At 50.0% G+C, this 19,100-nt stretch overlaps 1 protein-coding gene across 2 annotated transcripts in view; it reads right to left on the bottom strand.

The window, feature by feature from the left end:
* The window catches only part of CADM2 (cell adhesion molecule 2), a 2,470,210-nt gene that overhangs the window by 586,774 nt on the left and 1,864,336 nt on the right, over positions 1-19,100 (bottom strand). For both annotated transcript variants that reach the window (XM_069760974.1, XM_069760973.1), the window contains one exon: positions 17,124-17,273. The gene's annotated coding sequence lies outside the window, so the exon portion shown is untranslated. The remainder of the gene's footprint in view (positions 1-17,123; positions 17,274-19,100) is intronic.

Below are 19,100 nucleotides of genomic sequence, written 5' to 3'. Positions count from 1 at the left end.
TTTTCCACCCGTCTCCAGCTAAATTGTGAAAAAACACTACATAGGATAACCTAGAGGGGGGTTTTTGGGCCTTGCAGCGCCGTTTACGGCTGTCTGCACGGTCTCCGTGTGAGCCCAGCTCGCCCTGTAGTCTGTGTGCAGCCATAGCCGGTTGGATTCAGCTCAGGGTTCGTTACTGCCTCATACCTTGAGAAAAATTTTCCTTTTTTTCAAATAGTGCAGCCTGTTTAAAAAATTTTAAAAAAATTCCCTATTAGTGTTTTTCCACCCGTCTCCAGCTAAATAGTGGAAAAACACTACATAGGATAACCTAGAGGGGGGTTTTTGGGCCTTGCAGCGCCGTTTACGGCTGTCTGCACGGTCTCCGTGTGAGCCCAGCTCGCCCTGTAGTCTGTGTGCAGCCATAGCCGGTTGGATTCAGCTCAGGGTTCGTTACTGGCTCATACCTTGAGAAAAATTTTCCTTTTTTTCAAATAGTGCAGCCTGTTTAAAAATGTTAAAAAAAAAAATTCCCTATTAGTGTTTTTCCACCCGTCTCCAGCTAAATTGTGAAAAAACACTACATAGGATAACCTAGAGGGGGGTTTTTGGGCCTTGCAGCGCCGTTTACGGCTGTCTGCACGGTCTCCGTGTGAGCCCAGCTCGCCCTGTAGTCTGTGTGCAGCCATAGCCGGTTGGATTCAGCTCAGGGTTCGTTACTGCCTCATACCATGAGAAAAATTTTCCTTTTTTTTCAAATAGTGCAGCCTGTTTAAAAATTAAAAAAAAAATTCCCTATTAGTGTTTTTCCACCCGTCTCCAGGTAAATAGTGAAAAAACACTACATAGGATAACCTAGAGGGGGTTTATTGGGCTTTGCAGCGCCGTTTACGGCTGTCTGCACGGTCTCTGTGTGAGCGCAGCTCGCCCTGTAGTCTGTGTGCAGCCATAGCCGGTTGGATTCAGCTCAGGGTGCGTTACTGCCTCATACCTTGAAAAACAATTTCCTTTTTTTCAAATAGTGCAGCCTGTTTAAAATTTAAAAAAAAAAATTCCTATTAGTGTCTTTCCACCCGTCTCCAGCTAAATAGTGGAAAAACACTACATAGGATAACCTAGAGGAGGGTTTTTTGGCCTTGCAGCGCCGTTTACGGCTGTCTGCACGGTCTCCGTGTGATTTAAACTAGCTCTGTAGCCCGATCTGCACAAAAAAAAAAGTAAAGTTCACCAAACACAACTTAACACTTGTGTAGGCCACATTTGAAAAATAATAAAGTTTAGTCCACACTTTACAACATTAGTGTTTCTTACACCTGTTAGGAGGAGCATTTCAGGAATAAGCACACTAAGGCCTTAGTACTTTTCTGCTTATCTTTATCTGTCAACCAAGATGAAGAGGGCAGGGAGTAAGGCACGTGGGCGCGGAGCAGGGAGAGGAGCAGGGAGAGGACGTGGTGATTCTGTGCCTGCTGCGGGCGCCGGTGACTCGTCGTCACTCAGTTTCAGCAGGGAACAGTCCTTCATGCGCAGCTTTGTCGGAGAGCGCCGTGCACCGCTGCTGCGTGAAGACCAAATTGAAGCCGTTGTCAGGTGGATGGCAGCTAACGCCTCGGCATCGACTTCAGTTAGTGCCACATCCTCTCAGGCACAGAGCACTGGAGAGCAGCCATCTGTCTCTTCACCACCTGCCAAATTGGCCAGGCAGTCAGAGAGCCCAGGACAGGAGCCGTCTCTACTTCTGTTCTCTGAATCTCTTGGCTTGGAAACAGGGGGCCAGCCAAGCAGCATTGGAGAAATGGAAGAAGAGGCAGTGTGCAGTGATGCCCAACAGCTTTTTCTCTCTGACTCTGAAGAGGCAGGTGGGCCAGTGCCTCCGGTGACCACAGCGCAGTACGCATCTGATGATGAAACTCAGGTGCCGCTTTCTGATGCGTACTGTGCTGCCGAGACTACCCAGGAGGAGCAGTTGGTGGCAGAGGGTAGTGGAGATGATGAGGTCCTTGACTCATCGTGGCATGAGGAACAGGAAGGTGGTGGGAGCAGCTCTGAGGAAGAGCTTCCCCTTACGGGCCAAAGAGGGAGAGGGAGGGGGAAGACTGCGGAGCCTGTAGCCTCCACTTTGGCACCCGTTAGGAGCCTGTCTCTTTCCAAAGCCAAAAAGGGCGCTCCCAAGACTTGCAGTGCCTGGTCCTTTTTTGACACAGTTGCAGATGACATTTGTTTTGTCAAATGCAAGCTGTGTCATCAGAAAGTAAAAAGAGGGAAAAATGTCAGCAACCTCAATACCACAAATATGTGGAAACATGTGCGGACCAGACACGCGGTGGAGTTACAGAAACAGACTGAAGATGTAGGCCAACCAACAGCGGCAGCTACCACCTCTTCAGCTCGTGTTGCCTCTTCCTCCAGCTCACGCACAGCTGGTTTGGCTTCCTCCCAGGATCGCCATGGAAGAACCTCTGGCACTGTTGTCCAGAGACCTTGTGTAATTCCACCCACAGCACCACCTTCCCAGTCATCCTCACACTCCCAGTCTACTCTACAGCCATCGGTAGTACAGGCATGGGAGAAAAGGCGGGCATTCTCGGCCAACCACCCACGAGCACAGGCTCTCAATGCAGGCATTGCCAAACTGTTGTCCCTGGAAATGCTCTCGTTCAGGCTGGTGGAGACTGACAGCTTCCGTGACTTGATGGCATTGGCAGTCCCACAGTACAAGGTGCCCAGCCGCTTTTACTTCAGCAGGCAGGCTGTCCCTGCCCTGCACAGGCATGTTGAGGCAAACATAAAACATGCGCTACTGAACGCCGTCAGTAGCAAGGTCCACCTCACCACCGATGCGTGGACCAGTCAGCATGGACAGGGGCGATATGTTTCCCTCACTGCCCATTGGGTTAATGTTGTTGAGCCAGGTACAGATCGTGCGAGTGGCGCAGGACGTGTCCTGCCCACTCCAAGGATTGCAGGAATCCAGTCTGTACGCATCGACTCCTCCTTTTACACCAGTTCCTCAGATTCCTCTCTGCAGGATCCGTCACAGTCCACCTCCACATGGACCCGTGAACGTTTACCTATGACCGACATGAGCACAGCCGTGGCCAAACGTCAGCAGGCCGTCTTGAAACTAGTTTCATTGGGGCATCGAAGCCACACAGCGCAGGAGCTCTGGAATGCCATCAAGCAGGAGAGCGATGTGTGGTTACTGCCAGCGAATCTCCAGCCAGGCATGGTAGTGTGTGACAATGGCCGAAATCTGGTGGCAGCTTTGGCCCTTGGCAACCTCACTCACATCCCATGTCTGGCACATGTGCTCAATTTGGTTGTGCAGAGTTTTCTGAGGGACTTTCCGGATCTTGATGCCCTGCTGCACAAGGTCCGCCTAGAGTGTGCTCACTTGCGGCGTTCCAGCTTGGCCAGATCCCGCATTGCTGCTCTGCAGCGCCGATTCCGCCTTCCGGAACACCGCATCATATGTGACCTACCTACCCGGTGGAATTCCACGTTACATATGTTGGAGCGGTTGTGTGAGCAGCAGCAAGCAGTTATGGAGTACCAACTGCATCAGGCGCAAAGAAGTCGCAGTCAGCGCCGATCAGACTTCACAACCACAGAGTGGGCCACTATGAAGGACGTCTGCCAGGTTTTGCGTCCTTTTGATTATTCCACGCGGATGGCAAGTGCAGATGATGCACTAGTCAGCATGACTGTCCCCCTTATCTGCCTGCTTCAGCAAACTGTGCAAGGGTTAAGGGATGATGTTGTGGAAGAGGTGGAGGATGAGGAGTCACCTTTTCCATCAGCTTCTGGAGAGTCAGCACCACGTGGTTCCTCACAAAGGGGTACGCAGGGGCCAATTTGTGAGGAGGATGAGGAGGAGTCAATGGAGGAGGAAGAGCTCCGTCCAGAGGAGGGAGCGACACAATTGTCCAGTGGTCTGTGTGTACAGCGAGGGTGGGGTGATGACGAGCGGGCAGAGATCATGTCTCAAGCAGGGGACAGCGTTTCTGGGCCAGTTGGCACTCTGCAGCACATGGTGGATTTCATGCTGCAGTGCCTGAGAAACGACCGCCGCATCGACCACATTCTCAACATGCCTGATTATTGGGTGTTCACCCTCCTCGATCCTCGCTACCGGGACAACGTCCAAAACCTCATCCCTGCGTTGACCCGGGAGCGTAAATTGCGGGAGTACCACAACACACTGGTGAATTCCATCATCTTCTCCTGTCCAACTGAGAGGAGTGCTGCTAGTGCTTTACAAAGCAGCTCAGTGCGTCGAGGCAGTGGGGGAGGCTCTGCCCAAAGAGGGAGCAGAAGCAGTGCCTCTGCCCAAGGCAAGCCCAGTATGGCACAACTCTGGCACACTTTTGTGTGCCCGCCCCAAATGTCTACACCATCACCGGCGGCTCCAGTCAGCAGGAGGCAACGGTTCCGTCAGATGGTGACTGACTACATGGCTTGCCCTCTTACTGTACTCCAAGACGGCTCTTCCCCGTTCAAGTTTTGGGTCTCTAAGCTGGATACATGGCCAGAGCTAAGCCAGTATGCATTGGAGGTGCTGGCTTGCCCTGCGGCTAGTGTCTTATCGGAACGTGTCTTTAGTGCCGCAGGTGGTGTACTAACAGAACGTCGCATGCAACTATCCTCCGATAACGTTGACCGGCTTACTTTCCTGAAAATGAACCAGGCCTGGATCTCGCAGGAATTTGCCACTCCTCTGCCTGATTAAGTAATTGGGTGTCATCCAGGTCTCCTGCTGTGTTCATCTTTCTACCACCTGAACTGCTATTCCTGGGCTCCAACACCGCCAGTTGCGGCTCAGAAGTGCAGGCTGCACAGTAAAAACATACGACCCAGTGTTATTGGGTTTCAGTAACGTCAGCTGATCCCCAGCTGTGTAGCCGGCAATGTGTCCTGCGACCGCCACGCTGGCACAACAACCTAAATGTAAGGGAACCTGTCCCCCCCCCCCCCGTCGTTTGTTACTGAAAGAGCCATCTTGTGCAGCAGTAATGCTGCACAAGGAAAAGGTAGCTCTTTTTTTTTTAGCTCCTTGCACACGCAGAACTTAACACTTATAAAATGTGTTCATTGATACCGTTATACTGTCCCGGAGCTGGGACTTTCCTTCGTAATGTGACGCAGCACAGCCGTCATTCCTACCCCCTTGGTGCCATGCGCTGCCTCCTCAGCATTGTTTTAAGCTGTCACGGAGCCTGCGCTGTTCTGTTATCCCTTGGGCATGCCCTATTTGCGCTGCCTGTCTTCTGACATAATTTGGTGTCAGGCTGGCTGCGCCTGTGCGGCCGCGCTGCCCGAGATCCCGCCTCGCAGTGTCTTCTGATTGAGTCACACTGCGGGCCTGGGATCCATGGGCATGCGCAGTGCATATCTTCCCCTCGGGGTCTCGCTCATTTCCCTCCGCCTTCTTTAGACTGTGCGCCGTCAGCTGATCCCTAATAGCATGCCACGGCCGTGACACCGCACAGTCTGAAGAAGAGGGAAGGAGGGGAGTGAGAGTCGAGGATATGCACTGTGCATGCCCATGGTTCCAAGGCCCGCAGTGGGATTACGTTAGACGAGACTGCGAGGTGAGATCTGGAGCAGCGTGGACGCACAGGCACTGACAGCCTGACACCAAATTATGTCAGAAGACAGGCAGCGCTAATTGGGCATGGCCAAGGGCTAACAGAACAGCGCAGGCTCCGTGACAGCTTAAAACAACGCTGAGGAGGCAGCGCACGGCACCAAGGGGATAGGAATGACAGCTGTGCTGTGTCCCATTACGAAGGAAATTCGCACCTCCGGGATGGTTTAACAGTATAAGGGGACACATTTTTAGTGTATACTTCGGTGTTTGCAAGGAGCATAATTAAAAGAACCACCTTTTCCTTTTGCATCCTTAGTGCTGCACAAGATGGCTCTTTCAGCTACAAACGTCTTGGGGGGGGGTTAAAGGTTCCCTTTCAACTTGCTCCAATCAGGCTTCGGCCTACACTCTGTTCCTCTGCTCCTCCTGCTGTCCCTGGGCTCGAACACCGCCAGTTGGTGCCTGGAAGTGCTGTGTGCACAGTCAACAGTCGCTCCTCTGTTATTGGGGTTCAGTAACGTCAGCTGATCCCCAGCTGTGTGTGCGGCAATACCTCCAATCTGCTCCTGCTGCTGTCCCTGGGCTCTAACACCGCCAGTTGGTGCCTGGAAGTGCTGTGTGCACAGTCAACAGTCGCTCCTCTGTTATTGGGGTTCAGTAACGTCAGCTGATCCCCAGCTGTGTGTGTGGCAATACCTCCAATCTGCTCCTCCTGCTGTCCCTTGGCTCTAACACCGCCAGTTGGTGCCTGGAAGTGCTGTGTGCACAGTCAACAGTCGGTCCTCTGTTATTGGGGTTCAGTAACGTCAGCTGATCCCCAGCTGTGTGTGCGGCAATACCTCCAATCTGCTCCTCCTGCTGTCCCTGGGCTCTAACACCGCCAGTTGGTGCCTGGAAGTGCTGTGTGCACAGTCAACAGTCGCTCCTCTGTTATTGGGGTTCAGTAACGTCAGCTGATCCCCAGCTGTGTGTGCGGCAATACCTCCAATCTGCTCCTCCTGCTGTCCCTGGGCTCTAACACCGCCAGTTGGTGCCTGGAAGTGCTGTGTGCACAGTCAACAGTCGCTCCTCTGTTATTGGGGTTCAGTAACGTCAGCTGATCCCCAGCTGTGTATCCGGCAACGTGTCATGCGACCACCACGCTGGCACAACTAAAATGTAAGGGGACCTGTCCCCCCCCCCTAGGCGTTTGTTACTGAAAGAGCCACCATGTGCAGCACTAATACTGCACAAGGGAAAGGTCGCTCTTGAAATTATGCTCCTTGCAAACGCTGAACTACACACTCATGTAATGTGTCCCCTCACACCGTCCAACCGTCCCGGAGGTGGGACTTTCCTTTGTAATGTGACATAGCACAGCTGTCATTGCTACCCCCTTGGCACCGTGCGCTGCCTTCTTAGCGTTGTTTGATTCCGTCATGGACCCTGCGCTGTTATGTTATCCCTTGGCCATGCACAGTTTGCGCTGCCCGTCCTCTGACATCATTTGTTGTCGTCCTGGCTGCGCCTGTGCGTCCACGCTGCCCGAAATCACACCTCGCAGTGTCGTCTAATGTGATCCCACAGTGGGCCTGGTATCCATGGCCATGCGCAGTGCATATACTAGCCTCTCACTCCCCTTCTTCACGCTTCTTCAGACTAGGCAGCGTCAGCTGATTCCTAATAGCATGCCACGGCCATGACGCCGCACAGTCTGAAGAAGCAGGAAGGAGGTGAGTGAGAGGCGATGATATGCACTGCGCATGCCCATGGATCCCTGGCCCGCAGTGGGACTACATTAGATTACACTGCAAGGTTGGATCTCGGGCAGCTTGGACGCACAGGCACTGCCAGCCTGACACCTACATGATGTCAGAAGACGGGCACCGCTAACTGTGCATGGCCAAGGGATAACATTACAGCGCGGGCTCCGTGACAGAACCAAACAACGTTGAGGAGGTGGCGCCCGGCACCAAGGGGGTTGGAATGACGGCTGTGCTGTGTCACATTACAAAGGAAGGTCCCACTTCCGGGATGGTTTGACGGTGTGAGGGGACACATTATATGAGTGTGTACTTCAGCGTTTGCAAGGAGCATAATTTTCGGAGCCACCATTTTCCATGTGCAGTATTACTGCTGTACAAGATGGCTCTTTCAGCAACAAATGCCTGGGGGGGGGGTTAAAGGTTCCCTTTCAACTTGCTCCACTGCAAACTTCGGCCTACACTCTGCTCCTCTTTGATTCCCTGGGTTTCAACACTGTCAGTTGCAACCTGGAAGTGTTGTCTACACAGAAAAAACACTAGGTGATGTGTCAGTGGGGTTCAGCACCGCCAGCTGTTCCCCAGCTGTGTAGCCGGCAACGTGATCTGCAAATGCCATGCAGGCACATGAACTGAAATTGAAGGGAGCCTGCCCCCCCAGGTGTTTCTATGTATAACAGCCACCTTGTTCAGCAGTAGTGCTGCATTTGTACAAGGTGGCTGACTTTTTCTCCTTGCCCACGTGGAACTCAACACGTACAAAATGTGTCTCATTGAGACCATTCCACTGTCCCTGAGGTGTGACTTTCCTTTCTAATGATACGCAGCACCCCCCTTGGTAGCGCTTCCCGTCTTTTGAAATCATGGTTAGCTGGCTGCGCCTGTGCATCCGCCCAGCGTGAAACAACGCCCCTCGTTGTTTTATTTATTTTGTCAGCGAGGGTGTGGTTTATGGGCACGAGCAGTGCATATGTTCGCCTGTCGTCACTCATCTCCTTCCGCCTTCTTCAGACTGTGCGGCCTCCTGGCCGCGGCATGCGAAAAGGGATCAGCAGAGGCCGCCCAGTCTGAAGCAGATGTAAGGACGTGTGTGAGCGTCGAAAATATTTACTGCTCAAGGCCACGAATCCCAGCACCGCAGTGTGACTTTATAAAAAGGCAGTGTGGGTCTGTGATTTATGGCCATCGTTAACCGCAGCGGCCAACATGAAATGAGGTCATAAGACGGGCAGCGCTAACAGGGCATTGCCAAGGGATAACACAAGAGCACAGACTCCTGTACAGCAAAAAACAACGCTCAGGAAGCAGCGCCAAGCACAAAGGCGTTATTTGGGACACCTATGCTGCGTCTCCTTAAAAATACAAGTCACGCCTCAACTACAGTTTGACTGTAGAATGGGCTAAATTGTGTACGTGTTGCATTCAGCGTGTGCAAGTAGACAAATCAATAGAGCAACCTTTTCTTGTGCAGCATTAATACTGCACAAGGTGTGGCTCTTGTACTTTGTAACACCTGAAGGGGGGTTAAAGGTTACCTTTGAAATTGGTTCAACTAGGCTTCGGCCTACACTCTGCTCCTCTCCTCCTCCTGCTGACCCTGGGCTGTAACAACGCTAGTTTTTGCCCGGAAGTGCTAGCTGCACAGAGAAAAACACCAGCCAATGTGTTAGTGGGGTTCAGCACCACCTGCTGTTCCCCCACTGTGTAGCCGGCAAAGTGTCCTGCAAACGCAACGCAGACACAAAGCTGACTCCAGTGCAGGCTTCGGCCTACACTCTGCTCCCCCTGCTTACCCTTTGCTCCAACACCGCTAGTTGGGGCTGTAGGAAGACAATGTTTGATAGGCAAAGCATCCGGGTTCCAGCACCGCCAGCTGGTTCTCGGCAGTGTTTTTGTCACAGGTACTCCCTCGTGCCAAACCTGGTTTCAGCACCGTCAGCTGTTTCCGGGTTGTGTCAAACTCGCTGAGATGACTATGCTTGCCCCGTCGTGTTGCAGTCGGGTTAGCCAACTCCAGGGTGCCTCCAGTTTAGGAGCTTCCTATGTGGGCTGCATGAATTGGTAGTCAAGGCTGGTTCTGTAGTGCCAGTAGGCCCAGCTCCCCCTGTAGGACTGTTGGGGTTCGGTAACTGCGGCTGCCTCGCGGCCTAGCTGTTCTCTCCTCTCCTGTGGGCCTTCGGGTCCACCTCCTGCTTCCAGCACCGTCAGCTGGTTCCAGGCCGAGCCTTTGGCTTAGGTGCCTCCTCCTGGGTATCCGAGTTCCGCCAACGCCAGGCGGTCCTTGGTAGTGCTTTTAAGCGCGGGCACCTACAGCTTAGTAACCGGGTTCCAGCACCGTCAGCTGGTCCTCGGTCGTGCCATTGGCTCTTGCACACTGGGGCAACGCATCTGGGTTCCAGCAACGCCAGCTGGTTCTCGGCAGTGTTTTTGACACAGGTACTCCCTCGTGCCAAGCCTGGTTTCAGCACCGTCAGCTGTTTCCGGGTTGTGTCAAGCTCACTGAGACGCCAATGCTTGCCCCTTCGTGGTGCTGTCGGGTTAGCCAACTCCAGGGTGCCTCCAGTTTAGGAGCTTCCTATGTGGGCTGCGTGAACTGGTAGTCAAGGCTGGTTCTGTAGTGCCAGTAGGCCCAGCTCCCCCTGTAGGACTGTTGGGGTTCGGTAACTGCGGCTGCCTCGCGGCCTAGCTGTTCTCTCCTCTCCTGTGGGCCTTCGGGTCCACCTCCTGGTTCCAGCACTGTCAGCTGGTTCCAGGCCGAGCCTTTGGCTTAGGTGCCTCCTCCTGGGTATCCGAGTTCCGCCAGCGCCAGGCGGTCCTTGGTAGTGCTTTTAAGCGCGGGCACCTACAGCTTAGTAACCGGGTTCCAGCACCGTCAGCTGGTCCTCGGTCGTGCCATTGGCTCTTGCACACTAGGCCAACGCATCTGGGTTCCAGCAACGCCAGCTGGTTCTCGGCAGTGTTTTTGACACAGGTACTCCCTCGTGCCAAGCCTGGTTTCAGCACCGTCAGCTGTTTCCAGGTTGTGTCAAGCTCACTGAGACGCCTATGCTTGCCCCGTCGTGGTGCTGTCGGGTTAGCCAACTCCAGGGTGCCTCCAGTTTAGGAGCTTCCTATGTGGGCTGCGTGAACTGGTAGTCAAGGCTGGTTCTGTAGTGCCAGTAGGCCCAGCTCCCCCTGTAGGACTGTTGGGGTTCGGTAACTGCGGCTGCCTCGCGGCCTAGCTGTTCTCTCCTCTCCTGTGGACCTTCGGGTCCACCACCTGGTTCCAGCACTGTCAGCTGGTTCCAGGCCGAGCCTTTGGCTTAGGTGCCTCCTCCTGGGTATCCGAGTTCCGCCAACGTCAGGCGGTCTTTGGTAGTGCTTTTAAGCGCGGGCACCTACAGCTTAGTAACCGGGTTCCAGCACCGTCAGCTGGTCCTCGGTCGTGCCATTGGCTCTTGCACACTGGGGCAACGCATCTGGGTTCCAGCAACGCCAGCTGGTTCTCGGCAGTGTTTTTGACACAGGTACTCCCTCGTGCCAAGCCTGGTTTCAGCACCGTCAGCTGTTTCCAGGTTGTGGCAAGCTCACTGAGACGCCTATGCTTGCCCCGTCGTGGTGCTGTCGGGTTAGCCAACTCCAGGGTGCCTCCAGTTTAGGAGCTTCCTATGTGGGCTGCGTGAACTGGTAGTCAAGGCTGGTTCTGTAGTGCCAGTAGGCCCAGCTCCCCCTGTAGGACTGTTGGGGTTCGGTAACTGCGGCTGCCTCGCGGCCTAGCTGTTCTCTCCTCTCCTGTGGACCTTCGTGTCCACCACCTGGTTCCAGCACCGTCAGCTGGTTCCAGGCCGAGCCTTTGGCTTAGGTGCCTCCTCCTGGGTATCCGAGTTCCGCCAACGTCAGGCGGTCCTTGGTAGTGCTTTTAAGCGCGGGCACCTACAGCTTAGTAACTGGGTTCCAGCACCGCCAGCTGGTCCTCGGTGCCATTGGCTCTTGCACACTGGGGCAACGCATCTGGGTTCCAGCACCGCCAGCTGGTTCTCGGCAGTGTTCTTGTCACAGGTACTCCCTCGTGCCAAGCCTGGTTTCAGCACCGTCAGCTGTTTCCGGGTTGTGTCAAGTTCACTGAGACGCCTATGCTTGCCCCGTCGTGGTGCGGTCGGGTTAGCCAACTCCAGGGTGCCTCCAGTTTAGGAGCTTCCTATGTGGGCTGCGTGAACTGGTAGTCAAGGCTGGTTCTGTAGTGCCAGTAGGCCCAGCTCCCCCTGTAGGACTGTTGGGGTTCGGTAACTGCGGCTGCCTCGCGGCCTAGCTGTTCTCTCCTCTCCTGTGGGCCTTCGGGTCCACCTCCTGGTTGCAGCACCGTCAGCTGGTTCCAGGCCGAGCCTTTGGCTTAGGTGCCTCCTCCTGGGTATCCGAGTTCCGCCAACGCCAGGTGGTCCTTGGTAGTGCTTTTAAGCGCGGGCACCTATAGCTTAGTAACCGGGTTCCAGCACCGCCAGCTGGTCCTCGGTGCCATTGGCTCTTGCACACTGGGGCAACGCATCTGGGTTCCAGCACCGCCAGCTGGTTCTCGGCAGTGTTCTTGTCACAGGTACTCCCTCGTGCCAAGCCTGGTTTCAGCACCGTCAGCTGTTTCTGGGTTGTGTCAAGCTCACTGAGACGCCTATGCTTGCCCCGTCATGGTGCTGTCGGGTTAGCCAACTCCAGGGTGCCTCCAGTTTAGGAGCTTCCTATGTGGGCTGCGTGAACTGGTAGTCAAGGCTGGTTCTGTAGTGCCAGTAGGCCCAGCTCCCCCTGTAGGACTGTTGGGGTTCGGTAACTGCGGCTGCCTCGCGGCCTAGCTGTTCTCTCCTCTCCTGTGGGCCTTCGGGTCCACCTCCTGGTTCCAGCACCGTCAGCTGGTTCCAGGCCGAGCCTTTGGCTTAGGTGCCTCCTCCTGGGTATCCGAGTTCCGCCAACGCCAGGGGGTCCTTGGTAGTGCTTTTAAGCGCGGGCACTTACAGCTTAGTAACCGGGTTCCAGCAACGCCAGCTGGTCCTCGGTGCCATTGGCTCTTGCACACTGGGGCAACGCATCTGGGTTCCAGCACCGCCAGCTGGTTCTCGGCAGTGTTCTTGTCACAGGTACTCCCTCGTGCCAAGCCTGGTTTCAGCACCGTCAGCTGTTTCCGGGGTGTGTCAAACTCGCTGAGACGCCTATGTTTGCCCCGTCGTGGTGCGGTTGGGTTAGCCAACTCCAGGGTGCCTCCAGTTTAGGAGCTTCCTATGTGGGCTGCGTGAACTGGTAGTCAAGGCTGGTTCTGTAGTGCCAGTAGGCCCAGCTCCCCCTGTAGGACTGTTGGGGTTCGGTAACTGCGGCTGCCTCGCGGCCTAGCTGTTCTCTCCTCTCCTGTGGGCCTTCGGGTCCACCTCCTGGTTCCAGCACCATCAGCTGGTTCCGGGCCGAGCCTTTGGCTTAGGTGCCTCCTCCTCGGTATCCGAGTTCCGCCAACATCAGGCGGTCCTTGGTAGTGCTTTAAAGCGCGGGCACCTACAGCTTAGTAACCGGGTTCCAGCACCGTCAGCTGGTCCTCGGTTGTGCCATTGGCTCTTGCACACTGGGGCAACGCATCTGGGTTCCAGCAACGCCAGCTGGTTCTCGGCAGTGTTTTTGACACAGGTACTCCCTCGTGCCAAGCCTGGTTTCAGCACCGTCAGCTGTTTCCGGGTTGTGTCAAGATCACTGAGACGCCTATGCTTGCCCCGTCGTGGTGCTGTCGGGTTAGCCAACTCCAGGGTGCCTTCAGTTTAGGAGCTTCCTATGTGGGCTGCGTGAACTGGTAGTCAAGGCTGGTTCTGTAGTGCCAGTAGGCCCAGCTCCCCCTGTAGGACTGTTGGGGTTCGGTAACTGCGGCTGCCTCGCGGCCTAGCTGTTCTCTCCTCTCCTGTGGGCCTTCAGGTCCACCACCTGGTTCCAGCACCGTCAGCTGGTTCTCGGCAGTGTCTTTTGCTCTTGTACCTTCTGCTCCCCATCCTGGTTCCAGTACTGTCAGCTGGTTCCGGCCATAGCCTTTGGCTTAGGTGCCTCCTTCTGGGTATCCGAGTTCCGCCAACGTCAGGCGGTCCTTGGTAGTGCTTTTTAGCACGGGTACCTCCTGCTTAGTAACCGGGTTCCAGTAACGTCAGCTGGTCCTCGGTAGTTCCATAGGCTCTTGAACCTTCGGGTAGCCATCCGAGTTCCAGTTCCATCAGCTGGTTCTTGGCATTTTCTCAGCCTTCTTGTACCTTCTGCTACATTTCCAAGTTGAAGACCCTAAAGTCGACGACCCGGAAGACCACCCCGATGACGACGACGACGATCCGGAAGACCACCCCGATGACGACGACGACGACGGCGGAGACGACGACGGCTGAGACGACGACGGCGGAGATGACGACACTGGAGACGACGACCCTGGAGACGACGACATGGAAGACCGAGAAGCAGAAGAACAAGAGGCTGCAGAACAAAGAGCAGAAGAACATTAAGCATAAGACTTAATATCAGAGCAAAAGATATTATCTAAATTATATGCAGAAGAAGACTAAGCAGTGTATGGGGGTGAGTCCGTTCCTCCTCGTGGTGCCCCTGGATAAAGCCTGATGCTGCAGGCCAAACTGAACGCGGACAAATGTAACTTTTGTGACTGGCAGAACGGAAGGTGTAATCTTCAAACTTTTATAGATAACAACTACGGGAATGCCTGTCACAAATGAGAATATGATGAAGAAGTAGAATAGGAAGAATAATAACAGTGGAATAAAAAGAATATGTAGAATAGGAAGAATAATAATAGTTGAATAAAATGAATATGAAGAATGTAATCAAAAAAAAAAAAAAAGGTAAAGGATGAAGAAGAAGATGAATAAGGTGAAGAAGAAGTTGATGTCAAAGATGCTGATGATGATGATGAAGATGAAAGTGTGGGAAAAGTAAAAAAAAAAAGAAAATAAAGAAGGGGAAGGGCGTGGAATAGTGAAACATCAATATCTGACAAAAAAAAAAAAAATTTACATAGTCAATATCTTTGTCACTCCGAACGTCTTAAAAAAAATCAAAAAACATGCTATTCTATTTGATTGGGATAAACCTCTATGACTTTAATGTCTCCGCCACCTCCCCAAATACATCCGGCATTATTCTTAGTTGTTTTCCTTCATGTAGAATGAACCTACAAGGCAAGAAAGGGTTTATTTTAATTCCGATATTTTGGTCCCATTGACTTGCATTGGGATCGGGTATCGGTATCGGCGATATCCGATATTTTTTGAATATCGGCCGATCCTATCCGATACCGATACTTTCCGATATCGGAAGGTATCGCTCAACACTAGCGGTGAAGTAATGGAACAGCTTTCCAATTTGACCTGGTCCACTAAATATACTAGCTTGAGCTGTGATGTGGTAGCATAATATACATCAATTCTACATGACATTGTCGTTAATGCTTTGCAATTCCATCTTTCTAAGTATATTGGTTACTCCTCCGAGTTATGCTTTTATTATTTTTATCACTTTTTCATGACTTTATCTCCTTAGACCAAGAATTATTTTTGCAATATAGTGGTGTATCCATGTGTGCTATATATTCACCATCTCTGGTTAATTTGATGATGTCCTTCTGGGAGAAGAATTATCTATATGTTTCTAACAATCCGGGATTTTTGGTATCCGATATTATCGATTGTGACAATTCCCATCGCACCATCTCGCGTGCATTCAGACACTTCCTCTCTCAGCACCAATGACAGATAGCATGATTGCAAGTGTTTTGAATTGAAAGAGTCAACAGATCAATTGGAGGAGGAGATATCAGGATATGCCTCCTCACTCCTGAGATGTTTTTTTATTTATAAATTATGTACCTGCAGCCTGTAAGGTCTTAATTTATTCAAGGAAATTATGTTCCATTACTAAGTATTGTTCCTATAGCCTCTAGTGATGTTGGAATTTATTTTTAAATATGTAGATTGTTTTTCTATGTTTCTTGATTTTATGTACCTGTGTTTGTCATGTGATATCCATACTTATGATCATTGGTGGTTTTGTACATAGATGCATTCTGGGATAGTAATCCACGCAGCTCAAGGAACATTAGTGTGTGTTTGAAAAAAGCTGCTAATTCACAATTTTGATAAGCAATTTTTTAAATACATTTTTCAATAAATCTTTAGAATTTTTAAGAAGCTGGATTTATCTTCTCTCCAGGGAAGCTTGACAACATGTGGTGTGTGCTGCAAGGATTCAGAAGACTGTGGCTTAGAGTGGCTACAGACTTACATCAGAAGATGAAGACTTCCTTAGGCTACATTCCCATGATGAGCTTTTGGTAAGATATTGATGCTGCAAAATTTCAGCAACATTTTTTCACCTAGAAAGTAAATTAGGCTACTTACGGTCATTTCATTGCATATTTTTTTTTGTCCCGTTATGATATGTTTTAAAGAAAGCTGCTTTGCTTTTTATACTTACTGGTATTTGGCTTTGACATACCCTAATTGATGCATGATTACATGCAATTTTTTATACATTTCCATTTCTAAAAATGCATGTGTGGTTTTGACCTGCGGGTTTTCCACATCTGATGCAAGTCTTTGAGAAAATTCCCCACATAAAACTCAGCATACCTGCAAGAGAAATTGACTTGTTGTGGATTTGAACTATGCAACGCAGGTCAGTTTACTCAGAATAAAGAAAGATGCTCAGTTGGTGTGAAATTTCTGTAAATCCCATGCACTTTCCTGGGACTGTAAGATGCTGCATTTTTGATGATATGAAAATATGCAGTGTCTGAAGCTCACCAAAAACTAGTCATGGGCAAACAGCCTTAACCTCTGAAGAAGTCTATTAATAATCAATTGGCTATTTATAGGCCCCCATGGAGATCCAACAATGCTGTTTACTGTATCTCTGAAATGTGATCCTATGTAAATATTTCCGTACATTTTTGGAGGCACTGAAATACAAGTAATTTCGTTTTTATATATCTAAGATTTGATTCAAATACAGTTCTAAATCTCAACTTTGACATCTCCTTACAAAAAAAGCAGAAAAGGCGAGAGGAGACGTGCACATTTTCAGAAGAAGAGAAGAAACGCGTGAGCAGACATTAACACCATTTATTTCTCATCGAATGAATGATCTGAATCAACTTTGTAGCGGATTCCACGCTGTTTCTTGTGAAATGCTTAATGGAAGTACTGTATTTCATGTTCAAACCCTTTGGCAAAAATGAATGGGTCTTTGTTTTTTTCTGGGGGGGGGGGTTTCACTCTCTTTCCAGACTTCGCAGGAAATTAGTATTAAAACTTTGCCGTTCTGTTCTCGCCTGGTAGAATATAGCCGAGATAGCGAAATATAAGTCTATCTACGTTATCCTAACATTTCTCACATTGTCAGAGCCTGCAGACCTTCGGGCATCCTCCAACGTACATGTAAGCTTTTCATTTAACACTTACTGCAACATTCTCAATTATTCTCGACAAAGTAATAGACCGCAATCTTAACCAGCAAGTCCATTGTTAGTGAGCAGTACAGATTCTCTATATGAGGTATATTCCTGAGCATCGGCTAAGGAATTTCTCAGCTAAAGCTCAGTGAAGAATCTATTCATAAGACCTACAAAGCCTCACAGCAAAAAAGCTTTTCATGTTACATCTCAACAGTCAGAAACCTTCTCTCTCTGTATTTGTCAGACGTATCAAAATAGCAAGAAGTCAGGATAAAAATATTCCAAGGGATTGAATGCATGGCATAGCATAGGGGAAAATGGAAAGCATTCCCAACATGGTATGTAGTATTAAAAATATGATTACCTTTTTTGTCGTCAAAGTACAGGGTCTGCTGAGCCGGGTTTGACCACTGGAGGGAGGTGTTATCATTTTGATCAACGCGACAAGTCAGGTTCACCGTTCCTCCTTCGATAGCTGTAACGTTCTGTGTTACTGGAAACTGCCCTTGGCTCACTAAAGGGAGAGTCAGAGGATATCGCTGAGCACAGAAGTTACATAGCAGAAAGTAAAGCACGAGCATGCTACAGGCCGACACATACAGAAATCAATAGAAATCATAGTGCTGGGAAATAACAGGAAGCAATCAATTCTGAACATGACTTCTTTGGTTCACCTCTGGATCAAAAATGCCTTTGGTGTGGTCCTTAGATTTGACACTTAACACTGTTTGCTATTTCCTGTGTTGGGAAGTCTCAAGTATAGACGAAGCAGTGTGGAGTCAGAACATAAGGTGCTAGGCAAAAACTAGAGCGGAAGGCCAACACATAAAGATAAGCAGACCTAATTAAATATAAAAATGTATATATCTCTATTAAATATAAATAGCAAAGACCATAAAAACATTTAGAACCACATGTCCAATATAGTAATACACGCCCCTGAGTATAAAATAGACCAAAAAAGAAAATCATTGGAAGTACATAAATAGATATACCAGTGTACAGTATAGATAATGGTGATCGTGGGCATTGTTAGAACTCCAAAAAGTTGCTCACAGAAGTGAAAATGTCAAATTATGCTATAGTCTAAGGTCATGTACCATGACACACGCACCTTCACCAGATGCTTGTATATAATGAAACACTGCAAACATCTAAGACAGCTGTAACACCCTCGCATTAGATGTAATTACAGAGACTGCCGGGTCCGGGCAGTAGTAACATATACTTATTTACATGTATAATCTCATTTACTTATATGAAGATAATGTATACAAGCAAAATAGCTCGAATGGCAAGCACATGAATTATGTGCCAAAAAACAGAAGATGCATGTGAGAGTGGGCACAAATAGGACTAACACAAGTAGAGCCCACAATACTGTGTGCAGTTCACACTGAAAAATGGAACATCATTCATGCCCAAAACAACCGTAACTCACATGTACTTAGATAATTAGGAATAAATCATGGTAAGCTGTAAGCAAGAGGAACAGGAGTGTGAGGAAAGACCTCACATGTATTGCTGTAATGACAGCTTCATCAGGGGAGATAGCATTTGATGGATATAAATATCAAGCAATAAATGAGATAAATGGTCACCGGCATTTTGCCATGTCTCTGCCGTCCAGAAGTAGATCTAAGGCCGGGGGTCACACTTAAAGTATGAAAAATCGATCCGATACTTTCGGCCGAGAGTCACACGAGTGTTCTCCGTATGGTCTCTGTTATATCCAGGCCCCATCCGCCCCACATCCCGGAAGAGGTCACTTACATTAAGTGATAAAAGTTGAATTCTCAGCAACAATACAGCTGATATGAGACACACAGGGATGACTGTTTTCAGCACTCTATAACCTGTATGCCCATTGTAATAGTTTAGAGAGGTCAAATGTGGTGACAGATTCCCTTTAAAATGTAAAAATAAAATCCTGAAGTATGTGAAAGTATAAAGTTAACTCAAGAACTTCATGAGCTAACCATTTATTTCTCTTGATATTAGTAGACACTCAGTATCTGCAGCTACTTTCCTAAACAAAGTCGAAATATCCGTGACAGATCTTACAGCAACACAAATATCGCCCGGTAGATTATTACTTTGGGAAAACAGCATATAGCTGATAATACCGTGCATGTCTTTGCAGCAAACAATGAAATAAGTCACTGATAATATATTTTTCCAACAAAACCACAATATTATCCGTTTGCGGCCTGCCATGTATACAAAGAAAGAAAATGTGCCGGAAATAAAGGAATACTGTAAGGTAACATGGTTTCATTTGTATCGCTATGTCTTTCTTTAAATCACTAGGGGGTTGAATCATTGCCGCTATAAAGCACTT

The sequence above is a fragment of the Ranitomeya imitator genome, chromosome 3, assembly GCF_032444005.1.
Source record: "Ranitomeya imitator isolate aRanImi1 chromosome 3, aRanImi1.pri, whole genome shotgun sequence".
Lineage (NCBI taxonomy): Eukaryota > Metazoa > Chordata > Amphibia > Anura > Dendrobatidae > Ranitomeya > Ranitomeya imitator.
Note: the sequence above shows the minus strand (reverse complement) of the source record. Positions and strands in the feature narration are given on the sequence as shown.